The sequence below is a fragment of the Sinocyclocheilus rhinocerous genome, unplaced genomic scaffold (genome assembly GCF_001515625.1).
Source record: "Sinocyclocheilus rhinocerous isolate Xijiao unplaced genomic scaffold, SAMN03320098_v1.1 scaffold616, whole genome shotgun sequence".
Classification (NCBI taxonomy): domain Eukaryota; kingdom Metazoa; phylum Chordata; class Actinopteri; order Cypriniformes; family Cyprinidae; genus Sinocyclocheilus; species Sinocyclocheilus rhinocerous.
In genome coordinates, this window is record NW_015631496.1 from 828,059 (window position 1) to 843,849 (window position 15,791).

Below are 15,791 nucleotides of genomic sequence, written 5' to 3' on the forward strand. Positions count from 1 at the left end.
TGGTTTATTCTTAAGTAACTTGTGACAGAATGTGGCTGCTGTTCTCCTCGTTATTAAAGTTGTCATCATAGATCATTAGCATCCAAGTGTCAGCAATATGATGTTTCTATAAATAGTAGAAAAATAAATAAACACTATTTTAACTGTTTATGTTATGCTTGATGAATCTTGTGGAGCATAAAAAAACAAATTATGACTGTTAAATGAGAGTAGAACGTGGCAACTTTTGAACTTGGCTCTTCTGAAAACTGTTTACTGCACTTCATCAAATGTTATAAACTCCTGTCATGGAATAACTCATATATATTTTTTAGAAAAGATCATTAATTTGATCTTTTTAATGATTGGCAATGCCATTTGTACATAGCATTTAGCCTAACAACAACAACAAAAAACTCAATGAAACCCTAAAAAAGTTCTTTACATATTTCAGATATGAACTGTATCAATCAGAAATGAAAGCAACATTCCAAAACAACATTCCATGGTCATTGTTTTGCATGTTGTCATGAAAGACTCGCGACGTCCAAAAATGCATTCAGACCATTTTTCCCAGGCTAGTTACACTGAAAGAGACTGATTCTTGTGAAGATGGCCACTCACTTATCAATCCCTACAGAGTAAATGTGAGACATACTTCAGATTAGCCAAGTAGCTTTGATTGTTATTTAATACACAAGGATTTGCTGCCAGTCAATTATTAAAGGCATGAGGCATTTTGAAGACCAATATTTTAAGTAGAATGAATGTGAAAATTGGCTGTTGGCCATTGGTCTTCAAATGCCTGGGGACTTACCTTTGTGGGTTTAAGGGGGGAAATGCCAAGCCCAAACCAATTCAACGGTTTTAAAAAAAATTTGCAAAAGTTCATGGGGAAAAACCTTGAGACAGAGAACCACCACTCATTTTACAGGAAAGTTGAATTTAATACAAAACAACAACACAGTGTCAAACTGTAATTCTTTAAATGAGACAGGTACTCATTACAGGACTAGAAAGTTAAAATCTACCTTAATTAATTGCATCTTGTCAATGATTAAAATAAACCATTCTTGGGTTGTGAGAAGAATTCCCCAAGAGTTCAAGATCATGTGAATTCCATGGTTCCGTATTTGCTTTCCCTTTCCTGGTCTGGGAAAGGTTAAAGTACACATCTATTGCCACCCATGCAGATATCTCTTGTTCATCCAGCCACACATGAGAATATCCAAATTTCCCTTGATGACCATTATGCAGGGATTTTCAAACAATATATAAAATGTAATTTACCAAAACTGTGCTCATTGTATTTTTAATCTCTGAATTTACCATAGACAATATGCTTTTGCTAGTCTTTTCTGGGGAAAAAAAGTGCATGAAGCACTGACAGAACCCAATTGTCCTTGGAACAAAGCTGCAGTGTGTAGTTTTAAGCAAACATTCAATGTCATTCCTTCTCAACCCATTTACATTCATTTGAAAACCAAAGGTAAAACATGTGCACACCCACAAACCCCATCCTAACTACAAAGTTGACATACTTTAAATGTATGCTTACTGTGTTACCCAAAAAGCAAGCAGATTTGTTTTGAAGGTTGTTAAAATGTTCTAAATTCCTACTCTGTTATGCATTCACTTCCTCCCACGCCAAAGGTTATTTACAGCAGAGGTGTGCTATAGCATATCAGTAAGGAATAAGGAAGATGTTGGTTCCAAGATATGGAAATGTAATGCAGATGTAATGCTTCCCTCTGCCAGATTACAACCATTCTCTATTCAGAACTTGAAGTTCTAGAACAGCCCTAGAATCATGTGAACCAGCTGATTCTAGAATTTATGTGGAGAATGAGCGGGTTTCGGCTTTTAAAAGAATGCTGATGCCCTCAATGAGCGCTTTGTATTCAGAATGGCATTTGGTTTCTTTTTTCTTTGATGTCTGGCTTTCGTCTCATTTTTTTCCCTTTCTCTCTCCCTCCTGCTGTCTTTTTAGAATACAAAAACATTGGTGAAACTGAGAAGGGGCATGTTCATTCACAGAAGAAATCGAAGCTCCCCCTAACTAACTTGAATTATACTGCACTGACATTGCTAGTGTTTACGGGCTGGAGTCTGTTTGTTGTTGTTGTGCGGTACAGAGCTCAAAGGCTCTGTCGTGGGCAGTGTGATTGGTACCATATGAAGGATGGCGTTGTTTGGGTCTCTGAACACAGATATCATTCAGGAGAGAGCTGAATTGGAATATGATCTCACAACTCTGGAATGTGAAAACACGCTGCTGCCGGGAAACAAGCTTTGTGGGGGTGTTACATATCCCCCATTTAGGCCAGTCTGGTACACGGACCACACGCCACTGAAATGAGGGGCTAGATTAGATCAGAGGAAATGATAGATGAATCACGGGAATGCTAGACATCAGACAGAAATGGTGGATAAATGTTTCCTTATAAAGGTTTGTTGTCCAGTGTGTAGAGTGTAGAGAAACACAGTGCATTGAGAACAAAACTAGTCCAGTTTGACTTGTGCTTGACCCAGTTAGCAGTAATTGGTAGAGCAAATCTCAAAGAGACACGTATGTTTAAAGGTATTTCTGTTATATAATGTTGTGTCGATAAATTAGGTTTAGTTTGCTTTTGTTTGGGCTGTCATTCCCTTCTGCATCATTGTCCATGTCAAAAGCATTACATCGTGATATTACATAAGGCCACTGGTTCTGTTTGGGCATGTTCAGAGACCGGACTAATGTTTTGACCTCAGAACAGAATGTTCTTGTCTGAATCCATGCTGACGTAATGTCTCAGATGTCCAGCCCACTGCTCACTCACATCATGACTTCTTTTTTCCTGAAGCAGAGAGAAGAATATACCAGATCAAGACTAAAGCATCCTTTATCATGAGCATGCTTTTGAAACTTAATTTATCTGGCATTTTTCACAAATAAGGAACAAAATAGGGCTGAAACTCTCAAAAATGAAAAATATTTCCACAAATGGTTTGCAGAAGGAATTTTGTTCAACCCTCAGAAGGTTAAACTACCTAAAAAGCTTAAAACCCATACAACATTGATGTACTGTTATGTAATAGTTATTTCTAGCAATAAATATTAAATAAACAAAATGAAACAGAAAAATTCAGCAGGTAGCAGGGTTGAGAATTTAGCCCAACAAAGCTGTCGCTCAACAGAAGCTATAGTTAGTTCACTGGTTAGTTTGTAGTTATCATGTAAGATTAAAAAAAAAAAGTTTTTACTCACCAAGGCTGTGATAATTTATTCAGAAATACAGTAAGTAGAGTAATATTGTGAAATATTATTATACTTCAAAATAGCTGTTTTCTATTTTAATATATTTTAATTCATAAATTCCCATGATGGCAAAGTTTAATTTTCAATAGCCATAGCTCCAATCTCCAATTCTCCAATTCTAATATGCTGATTTGGTGCTCAGGATACTTTTTTTTATCATTATCAATGTTGAAAACTGTTGATTTTTGTGGAAACTGTGGCACACTTCTTTCAGGAATCTTTAATGAATAGAAAGTTTAAAAACAGCATTTATGTGAAATACTACTGTCTTTACTGTCACTTTTGATCAATTTGATGCATCCTGTGGGACATAAGCCAAAAACTAAAGCTAAATGGCAGATACATGCTAACTATTTATTATTAGTTATGTTGACAATTATTAAAGACCACTCTAAACTGGAAAGATTTGCACACTTATATATAACATCTCTGAAAAAGTTTATCAATGCAGACATTTGAAACTGCCAAGCAGGCAGTAAACCCATTTACCAACAGCATCACTTTTCTTGTATAAATAATGATATACCAAAGTGTGAAAATATGCCATAAATCAGTTTAAAAGTGTCCAGTATCAGAGTGCATACAGAAGTAAACACCGCAGCAGGCACAAGTGACTGAAAGGTGGGCAGTTAAAATGACAAGACATATCTCATCCAAACATACACTGATATACACACCCCTTACTGACAATACAGCTGCTGCATGTGTCAAGCACATTATGTTCTTAAATACACAACCTGCCATAGGCTACGTGTGAGGAAGCATAAAGGTTGCAAAGTTGATTGCGTGAACATAAGCTAAAACCAACAGTGCAAATTTAACTTTTCACAGTGTACAAAAGTGATAAACTGACTCATTGATATTAAGATATGATTTTATTGTTTATTTTGGTTTAAAATGTGCTTTTGGTCATTGAACAGAAAGAAGTCAAGGTGTATTCTCCTTCAGGCATGTAACCATCAAATCCAGATTCGTTTGAAGGGTGCGACGCATTCCAGTCATAGTACCTGGCTGAACACTCATAGTTAGAGGCATGTAGACTGTTAACTAACCTCATCAAACAACATCCACTTATCCTTCATCACCCACAGAACGAAACTATGAAAGGCACTAACAAGAAATCCTTTATACAGGCCTCTGCATGCACTTACGGATCATTTTGCGGTGTCTGTCACCTTTTGATATTCTATAACAAACTCTGATATTCCTTTAAAGCTTTGTGGTTGCCATTTGTCATGTCTAATGAAGATGCAGTTTGTCTTCAGACAACATTGTAAATGAATGTGAATCAGAATGGATGTACTGCTTTGGTAAGAAAACACAGAAGTGAAATGAACAGGCTTTTCTTTTCCTCTAATGAAAATTGCCAAAATGTATCATTAATTGAAAAAAAAATTACGCAAAAGACACTGACAAAGTATTCGCAAGACTATGCAAACAATATGCAAACAATAACTATGACAAAAAACAAGACAAAAGACAGAATGAAAGGAATGTTGCAAGTCACAGGAAGTACATACAGAAACTGTAAAAATGCTATGTAAAAAAAAAAAACGTTTCTTGTTAGTTAAGTACATTTGGGTTTTGTGTTACATCTTATGTTGTTAAATGAATGTTTGTTGGATCATTTTAGTGTTGTGTGTTACCATGATGGTGTTTTGTATTTGTTTGTATGAAATTCATATATTTACCTCAACTTGTGGGAAAGCTTATGTGTGATGTGCTTTGATTCTACATGTGACTTTCTTATTACAACCTGTGTTTTTAGGTTGTTTCAGTGTAAAGGTACGAAACAGATTTTAGTACTTCAGTAGGTTGGTATTTAACATTATATTTGTTAATAAAATAGACTTTTTGTACATTTAAGTTCAATCCGTAAAATCTAAAAAATGCTACCACAACGTTCTGGCAACCACAGCTACTACTAAATTTCACTGATCTTTCTACGAAGCACTTTTCGATTAGAAAAAAACTTCGTGATACTGTAGCAAAATTAAGCAATGAAACTCTAATATGAAATCAAAGGTTTAACACTTGAGATTTCCGGTAGTTTTATCTTTGAACTGCCAAGCTGTTGTTGTTTGGAAAACTCCCAGGTTGAAGCAGCCAGCTTTTATTTCCCAGAAAGGTGGGAAGAAGACCAATGAATGCCAGAGTACAAGGACATCAAAATAACAGGCCATCATTGCCAAACAGATCAGACTAGGCCAACCTGGTATCAGGACATGTTGTGTCATGCTGTAGGTGACATCACAGGAACTGTACAGTGACAGAAGTGTAGCTCCACTGTGTACATGGTACATTTCTGTGGGGTTAGAGCAGCATTTGAAACTGCAGGCCTATACTACCAATGAATGTACTGAGATATTGAGATGCTTAAAGTGAAAATGACAACAAAGCCCTGCTGGAAATGTGTTTCTAAGTAACTAAACCCTGCATGGGAAAAAGAAAAGAGATCAACTGTAATAAGAGTCGGTCGTGGGAACAGAGCAGTGACAATCTCTCACGTGTTTACAGTTACTGTCAAGTTCACTGTCAAGGTCAATGTCCTATTAGTGTATAAATAATATGAGCTCAATGTTGTTTGGGCTCAATTCTTGCAACATGCTGAAGTATTTAAGCTTGATTATTTTGCAGACTGTAAAACATGAGAAATCATCTGAAAACTGTTTTTTAGTCAAGGAACTATGCAATCTTATTATTCGTAATATTAGTACATAAACCCACACATTTTTGTGGATACACCAGTTTAAATTGATGAATATGTATACATGAAGCAGTCTATTAATTTGGGGTGAAATTATTATATAATCTTGCCCGTGTATTATCTTTGGGTCTGCATGAATTAGTTTACTTTGTTAGTGCACTTCACTACATTAGTCTTGTGGTAAACAATTAATCTATGCAAGTGAATCCACACACACACAAACACACACACACACACACACACACAAAATCAAAATCTGAAAATTTGCTTTACCTTCTGGAATGACGTTTCTTTTCTGACGACATCAGCTTGAGCAGCACATCCTTAACCACTCGCTTCCAACCGTCTGGACTGTACTGAAGCTGGTCACAACTTCTGATTCACACTAAAAACATTTTTTTTACAATGTACAAAATAATCATTCGTGCAACATAGACATTGCAACAACGTGATAAGTAATTTTCATGACAGTCAAATGGCATTTGATGGAGTTTCTTCATCTGAAAATTTTGGAGAAATTTGCCATCTCATTACTGGATCCTCTGCAGTGAATGGGTGCCACCATCAGAATGAGAGTTCAAACAGCTGAATAAATATAAACAGCTGATAAAAACATCATAATAATCCACGGGATTCCAGTCTATCAATTAACATTTTGTGAAGCAAAAAGCTGCATGCTTGTAAGAAATAAATCCAAAATTAGAGCATTTTTAACTTCAAACCATTGCTTTCAGCTAAAATATGAGTCCTCTATCCATAATATTGCTTTCTCTAGTGAAAAGGTCATCTCAACCGAATCAGGAGAGAAATATGCACAGATCAAGCAAAGTCTGCGGGGTGTTGCGACTGACCAATCAGAATCACATAATCCAGAGAGCTGTGTATTAAATTTGTATAGTTACATTTACTATTAAACGGATATATTTGAGTCTCTAACCTAAACCTAACCACTCCTCAACAATACAAAAAAAAAGCAATAGGCAGATAATTTTACAATGATGACCATGTTAATTGGAATATATAGATTTACCACCACACTTTACGTACTGTAAACAATAATGAGATCACGTTGCAGGATGAACATTTAACCTCTTTAATTCAGCAATGCACCTGAGACTCTAAGGTTATCGGTCACTCCACTCAAGTTCATAAGGTGGATAAGGGGGGAAAAACAATTTAAACATGTTAAAAAGACTATATGGAATGTATTATTTCTATATACATAGTATAACGTCTGACAGCATCTGATAGTTCTCTTGAACACTGTTCTCTCATGAAACAGAAAGGAATTTGCGTAAGTATCCGAACCTGTAATAGCAAGTTTTTTTTAAAGTAAAAAACACCCACACGTTTGCTGGCAGTACTTTTGCAACAGCAAAAAAAAATCAATACTCTAAAAATCTTGCATAAAAGCAAGCTGTATATTGATTATATGCTCATATGTATGAGTAAAGAAACAAAGACACCTGCAAGCTGCTGACAACCTTTGGCCTATTTACATTATTGTGCAGCACATGCAAAACAGCTGACAGGTGAAAAATGATACCTTTATATTTATCGTGCCTTGCATGTGTTTACATTTTATCATCTGCAACATAAAACTTCTGAGGATTTATTAGTCAAAGTGAAATGTTTCCTCATTTACATTTCTTCTCAGGCAGAGTTATCTTACACGCCCTAGAACAAACATGCTGTAGCAAGACATTCCTTGTCAACACCTTTTCCAAACACGACACTTTGCATTTAGGTTGCTTTTCCAGACATGAATTTTTTGACATTGGGAAAAGAATAAAAAAATGCAGAACACAACAAACAAAAAACTTTGCATCATGCAAAATAATGACAAAAAATAAGTAAAGGGGAATCCTGGTTTTCTGATACCTTCCTGGATGTAAATAGGTGTGGTTTTGGCAGTTTCCTTGTACACATTCCCAAAGAAGAGCTCAACGATCTCTCTTTTTTGTATACTTTAGATTTAATAGTGGGATACATGCTTTTAAAAGAAAGAAAGAAAGAAAGAAAGTGTACCTAGTTTTCCACAAAAAAAAATATCACAACATATTTCTCGATTTTCATATGACAGCATGTGACAAAAAATCCAGACATTACCATGATTATCAGCTTTTAAAATATCAGAAAGGAGAACTCAGCTGAAAGAAGAAAAATTCCATAGGACTGTATTTGCAATGTCCCCTTGTAACATGATCTCAAAAAAAAAAAAAATCCATTACATCATGATCACCAACAGTTTTGATTGGATGACTTGTAATAATTGAAGAGTTTCACTTTTAAACACCTCATTCCGGTAGATAGGGTAGACAGATCAATCTTACATAGATCAAAGTACAAGCCACATACAGTGTGTGTTCAGATATGGACCGTTCTTGAACGTCATCCTTCTATGACACGTGTGTCAAATTCCAGTCCTGGAGGGCCACTGTCCCGCGGATAGCTCCAACCAGCTCCAAAACACCTGCCTGCAAGTTTCTAGTAATCCTGAAGATGCTGATCAGCTGCAGATTTGTTTAATTAGGGTTGGAACTAAACTCTGCAGGACAGTGGCCCTACAGAAACTGACAACAGCTGGCAATTACCATCTATCTGTATTTTAGGGGCATTCAATATATTATTTTCTTCATTTTCCTGGAAGACCTTTTCTGTGCATAATAATAAAAAATATTATATATATATTATTATAAATTTTATGCATTATAATGTTATTTTATTACATTATAATGCATAGATTACAAGACTATGTCCTTTCTTTGAGCATTTGCAGGTTTGCAAAGTAGTAAAAGTACCGAGAAGCTAATCTTACCATAATCTTAAGCAAAAGTAAAAGTAAATCAATAGATTTCTGCTTCGGGGAAATAATTTACCTACAGGCATTTAAAAGGAAAAGAGGATGAGACACTATTACTGGCATTGGTTTTTATCTCTCAGAAAAGACAGGATGATGAAATATACAATGGCAGCAGACTAGGCCTATATGATATATATGATATAGAGATGTGAAAGTGCTTGAATTAATACAAAAACATTTTTTTTAAATCTCAAATTATGGTAATACATCACCAAAAAGCTGAGGTTTTAAGAAAAAAAAACATTTATTTTTTATTTCTCAGAAAAACACAGAAGCTTATACAGTATATGAAATATATATGGTTAAAATTAGGCTATACAATCTCAACCGTAAAGCCATGTTGGCCAATCAGAAGCCTGAAAAAGTTTCCAATAGGCGCATGCTCCGACATCATAATCCAAAATCTCCGGTTTCGCTGTCTACACGATAACACTGCAACCAGAGTTTTTGAAAATCTTCACCCTGGCAGGAGTTTTCAAAAATGTTCGGTTTCAGTGACCTGGTGCTGCGTTTGCGTGTGGACGAACTTCCAAACCGCATAGAAAAAGCTGCGGTTTTGAAAATACCCGCGTTCGTGGGGACAGGGCCTTAAATACAGGGCTTAACAAGAGGTAATTACAAGACACAGGTGAATCAAATGACTAATCAACGAGAGGGGAAAAACTGGGTCACGGGGAGCACATGGGAGAAAACAACAAAACAGGTCCATTTTCCTGACATATCGCCCCCTCCCAGAAGGCGCGTCCTCGCACCGCAGGAACAACAAAGGGAGGGACGGAGTGGAACTCAGGAGGAGGTTGGGGTGGAGGACGGACACCCGGGAGGAGGATGGCAAACAGAGTCTAGGGCGGAGACGACGGAGGGAGGAGCCAGAGAGGAGACAGGAAGGACTTGGAGCAGGCGGAGCCAGGCGGGACCCAGGCCACAGCCATGAAGGCGACCCACGGTGGAGCCACGAGCGGGAGGGTGAGTGGGCATTTCTGAGCCTCCGGGCTCTCAGGGCTGGTGTGCGCTGCCCACACACACCAAATCGCGACTCCCAGCACTTCGGCTCCACGGCGATCCTCAGCTCTGTCGCTCCGTGCGGCGATGGCTAGTCGGTCGTGGTGGGATCAGGCTCTCCGCCATCGGTGGGCTCAGGCTCGGGCTTGCGCTCTGTCCAGTGGGGTGATGGGGGGCTGGGCTCTGGGTCTGGCTGTGCTCTGAATCGGGGTCAGACGCTCTCCAGGATGATAGCTTCCCTCCAGCACAGTCCAGTGGTGTCTGGGAGATCGACGGGGCGGTGGTAATTAGCCCTGATCCAGAACAGTGAGTTCAGCGCAGCGTCGTCAAACGCCGATAAAACGGCGAGCTGGCTGAACTCAACCGCATACTCCAAGAAGGGCAGGTCCTTATGGGCTAGGGAGGTGAACAAAGAGGCAAGGGGATCCATGGGGAAAAACTCGGGAAACAAAAAAACACAGTACAAAAAACGGAAATCAAATGGAGGGAAAACACAAAGTAAAATTTTTTCCTGGTCTTCCTGATTCTGCCACGGTTGTCTACTGTGTAGGAGTGAGGAACACAGAGACGAAAGAGAGTTACAAATAACAGTCTTTAATAATCCAAACAGGGGTAAAGCCACGGTCACACTAGACTTTGCGCATGCGAAATTCATTCGGATGGTGCAGCGAAAAGGGGCGGGAGCAGGATATGACGCGCCAAAATATCCTCACTAGTCATAATTATTTTCTATTTAAGTGATTACAATCAGTCACAAGTATAGTTAAAGGGGTCATATGATGCAATTTCAAGTTTTCGTTTCTCTTTGGAGTGTTACAAGCTGTTCGTGAATAGATAAGATCCCTAAAGTTGCAAAGACTAAAGTCTCAAACCCAAAGAGATATTCTTTATAAAAGTTAAAGTATAAAAGTTGCGCTCGGAGTGTTACAAGCTCTTGGTGCATAAAGAAGATCCCTAAAGTTGCAAAGACTAAAGTCTCAAACCCAAAGAGATATTCTTTATAAAAGTTAAGACTGGTCCACGCCCACCTAAAATGCCTCGTTTAAACACGCCCCCACATGTCTACGTCAAGATGTGGGATGATTTGCATTACACCACCCAAATGTTCACGTAAAGAAAGAAGGCGTAACTTTGATTCTTGCTGTAGTATTGTTGCTGCCGCCACCGCCATGTCTTGGAGGCGCTGTGTTTCGGTGTGAAAGCGAAACTACTTTGTTTGGTCTTTCAAAAGAGGACACAACTAGAAATCAGTGGTTAAGTTGTATTTACAACACTGTTCCAGAACAGTTCAACCCAAATATTCAGATGTGTGCAGCGCATTTTTACAGAGGACTGTTTCCTGAACCTGGCAGAGTAGACTACAATGCCCCGGCTGTGCACAAAGGTTGTTTCTATAAAGTGGGGCAATTCCAACTTTGCAAGGACAGTCTGGCGCTTCTGACTCACAGCATGTAAGTATGTTTTCATATTTAAAGAATTTTCCACTGACGATTCAAACGTGAATTTTGAGCAGTGTAGAGTAGCGCTTGTTGTTTGTCATTTCTCCGATCACAAATGCAGACATGGTTTTATGTTTACGCGGCGCGATATGCAACGCAGCGCGTAAAAAAGACAGTATAAGTCATTATAATCCGTAATTATGTCCCCACTGGATGCAACAAATGCCTGGTTTGTAATGGGTTTTATTGGTTTTGTCTCATGGCACTGGGACACGGCAGCACAGTATGGTAAGGGGCGTAACATTTCCGTCACACGCTTGAGGTATTTGGCCAATCACAACGCACTGGATAGCTGGCCAATCAGCATACACCTCGCTTTTCAGAACGATGAGCTTTGTAAAAATCGACGCGTTTCAGAAAGTCGGGGCATAGAGGAGAAACAATAATGTACAGTATGTGGAAAATAATGTGTTTTTTTAACCTTAAACCGCATAAACACATTGCATTACACCAAATACACAAAATAATGTTCTTTTTAGCAACGTCATATGACCCCTTTAATCAAAATAGACACACGCACACATACAAATCTCATGTAATAAAAAAATCACATAATTATACATTTCACTGTTCAAACATACCATCCGCTCCTGTTTCTCTTGCCACAGCAAACCAAGCCGTTTCTCTTTTCATGTCATTTTTGTAATCTTTTAAAATTGTGTGTCGAATTCGCAGGTCAGAGTTCACTAAATTTGAACTTTGCTACGCAGAGAAATGCGAAATATCTTCGCACGGGCTTGCGTTTCCAGTCTGACGCATTCGCATCCGTATGAATGGAAGTCAATGGAACGAAAAGTCTAGTGCAGGGATCCTCAAATCTGGCCCACGAGATCTACTTTCCTGCAGAGTTTAGCTCTAACCCTAATCAAGCACACCTGAGAATGCTAATCAATGTCTTCAGGATCATTAGAAAATCACAGGTAGGTGAGTTTGATCAGGGTTGGAGCTAAACTCTGCAGCGCATTGGCCCTCCAGGGCAAGATTTGAGGAACCCTGTAGTGTGACTGTGGCTTAACACAGGGCAAGCAGGAACACACACGTAGCACATCAGGAGACGAACAATACCAGACAAGGAAACATGGTGCAGACAACACTAAAATACAGGGCTTAATGCGGGGTAATTACAAGACACAGGTGAATCAAATGACTAATCAACTAGAGGGGGAAAACTGGGTCACGGGGAGCACATGGGAGAAAACACACCAAAACAGGTCCATTTTCCTGACAATAATTGTAATACATCACCAAAAAGCTAAAACATTTTTAAGAAAAAAAAACATTTATTTTAAATTTCTCAGAAAAACACAGGAGCTTATACAGTATATGAAATATATGGATAAAAGCAGACTTATACATAATACACAGACAATATGGAATCATGAAGTGCTTGAATTAATACAAAATGATTTACATAAATCTCATAAGTCATATTTTAAGGACATTGTGGCATCACACAATACAGTTTTGCTATAGTGAATTATTATTAGAGAAACTATTCAGAGTATATCAGAATAATGCAGAATTATTAATGAATTAATTAATAAGATAAAGACTTGAGCAATTTACAGAAAAGACACTTACTGTAAGTAATGCTAATAAGCTCAAACCTGGTGGAAACCAAATTTCATACAGCTGGAGTTGCTATATAATAAATTTGGTATATAATAAATCATAACAAATGCACACATTTTGACCACTACCTTTTTCACAACATCAGTCAGTCTCATATGTTCTGAGTTCGAGTCAGCAAGTTATTTTGACAATGAATGTGTGTCATAGGTCAACAAACCTTTGTCCTTCTTCACCTCAAACATTTTACAGCCTGAACAGAATCAGACCATCCCAAACTAGACCAGACCAGACCACATTACCACTAAAGACTAGTATAGACCTGCTGCCTGTCAACCACACATCAGAATAAGGTCAGCAGGTTTACAGTGATGATGAGGATTTAGAGTAAAATCTCTCCACAAACATGCTGGCATCTAAATCTAAGAATTAGTCTTCCATAATGGCTATACCTGGCACTTACTCAATAATCTTCTATGTAAACAGTTATTTTAACCACTTGCTTGGAGTTCTATAACAATAAAAACACTGTTACATGCAATAAGAACACAACAGATTTTCGAAACTCTTTTGCTTATTTAAAAGTTGTACCAGATTGTATTTCATCAGTCATATTGAAACATCAGCATTAATAGCATAGTACAAAATGTCCAGTTGCCTCACCAATGTAACATAGTTCAACATGTCGGACAACCAAGCACAGTCTTCTCAAAAATAATCACAATCTTGAGCAATATCTGTTGGTATAAATACCTTGGTATAAAAGCTCTCACAATGGAAGGACATGATTTGTATTACATACATGTGCTTGGAATAAATGACCCAGGAAGGAAGTCTCCATAAGAGGAAAAAACGTGAGCGAGGGTCAGAATAAGGGAAATTAGAGATAAGATGAATTTATTTACACCATGTATGTTATTCGACAGCCTACCACATGTGTCTTGTGAGTTTTACCTCATGCGTTTATGTACACAGTAAATAAACCAAGGAACACTCAATCCAAGACACAAGTCAGGTGACTCGAATGTAACAGTGAGTCAGAACTATATTTTTCTCCTAATGAGCTGACTATAGACCACTAGGAACTGTTTAACCATTTAATCAGAAGATTAAATATTAGAAATGTTTATTAAATACACAAATTACGCATAAAACCCATCACCTGAGGGGTCAGAGGGCGGCACACTTTTTCTGATTTTAGAGCGGTTATCTTTATGACAGCATGTGGAAATGACGTGTTTTCCTTGTGGAATCATGCTGTAGAGGAAAGGTCACAAATCTGATGATCCAGTAGTGGTCTATCATGACTATGAATTCTTCTATCAGCGAGATTACCTGAACATGAAAGCTAAGCACTAGGAACTACATACAACAAAAGGAAATAACAAAAACTGTGATAAAGTTAAAGAGCTATGTAAATGAAGCGTCACTGTTCAAGCAGACCAACCAACTTCCCTGCAAAACATGTGATGAGATAGTTTGACCAAAGTAGATAGTTTAGTATGACATTTAAAGATTAAAATAACTGTTCTTTAGGAAACACTGTGTTTCACACAATAAGCACAGTAGCATAAATAAATAAATAAAAGGTATTTTCCTTAAGATAACACAAGCTCAATTTTTTAAACACCAAAGGTTTTCTATTAAGTGCTATTTAGGTCTTTTCTGCCTGCTTCCTTTTTACAATATAGTGCATGTTTCACCTCCTATTGTTCCACATTCAGAGAAATCAATAGACAATACATCTAACAAAGTGGTTTCTAATATTACATGCAGTCCGGATATGCCCATTGTTTGTACACTCTTTACATTAACAAGCATTATGTTCCATTGGATTTTTTCCCACACTAATTAGTCCATTATATAACACAGCAGTCTAGAATGCTTGATTCTTATTGGCTGAAGGGCGTTTTAATGTTTTTCAATAACTGCACGGTTGAAGTAGTTCCAGTTTTGACCACATTAGAGTTCCATATCACTTCGCAAATTTATTTAGGGTCTTTAGATTCACATACACACTGGGAACGACATAAAAAAGGAAATAATGAAAACTTTGATGAAGTTAAGCAGCTCAGTGATGGGTAAATGATCAAGCAGGGCCACCAGCACTGTTTCATATCACTTTGCCAATTTATTTCAGTTATTTTAAAAAGCCTAAGAGCCTACAACTGCAAAAACACTGGCCAAGCAAATAAATCTATCACAAATGGCTTTTAACCTCTCACTACAGATATCTGTTGTGTGATACTTAAAAAAAAATAGAACGATCCATGAACTACCATAGAACAAGATTGTACAGATTAGTACATGTGTTGTCACATGGCTGGACCTGTATTCCACTGAGTTTAACAGCCATGTGCTGCCTGGCTCAGGTAACCACAGCAGGTGCTGCCGCAGTGAGCTGGAGGATCAGGTGAGGCCCTGTGTGTGCCATTACCATAGTCCTCATTAGACCCCACGGATGGCCTGTAACCAGACACGAAGCCAATCTGAGCAAACAAGAACACTCGCACAAATATTGTCAAGCTTAACCAGAAAAACCAATACAGACTTCTTCCTAATGAAGGACTAAACTATGTTCTGTCCGGAGATTCTTTTGCAAATCAGCTTTGAAATGTTTTAAACATGTAATCTGATTTTCCAGCAGGATATCTGTCATATTTGAAAGTCTTTCACAAAACAAGATATTTTTAAAAATGTCTCAATGTACTTTTGTTTATGAAAGTAAAAACGGCCCAATGGTAATTTGGCCTCATTGACTTTCGTTGTATGAAAAAAAGCATTGAAACATTCTTCAAAATATCTTCTTTTGTCTTCTAGAGTAGAAAGTCATGCAGGAACAAAATGACGGTGAGTAAATGACAACTTTTT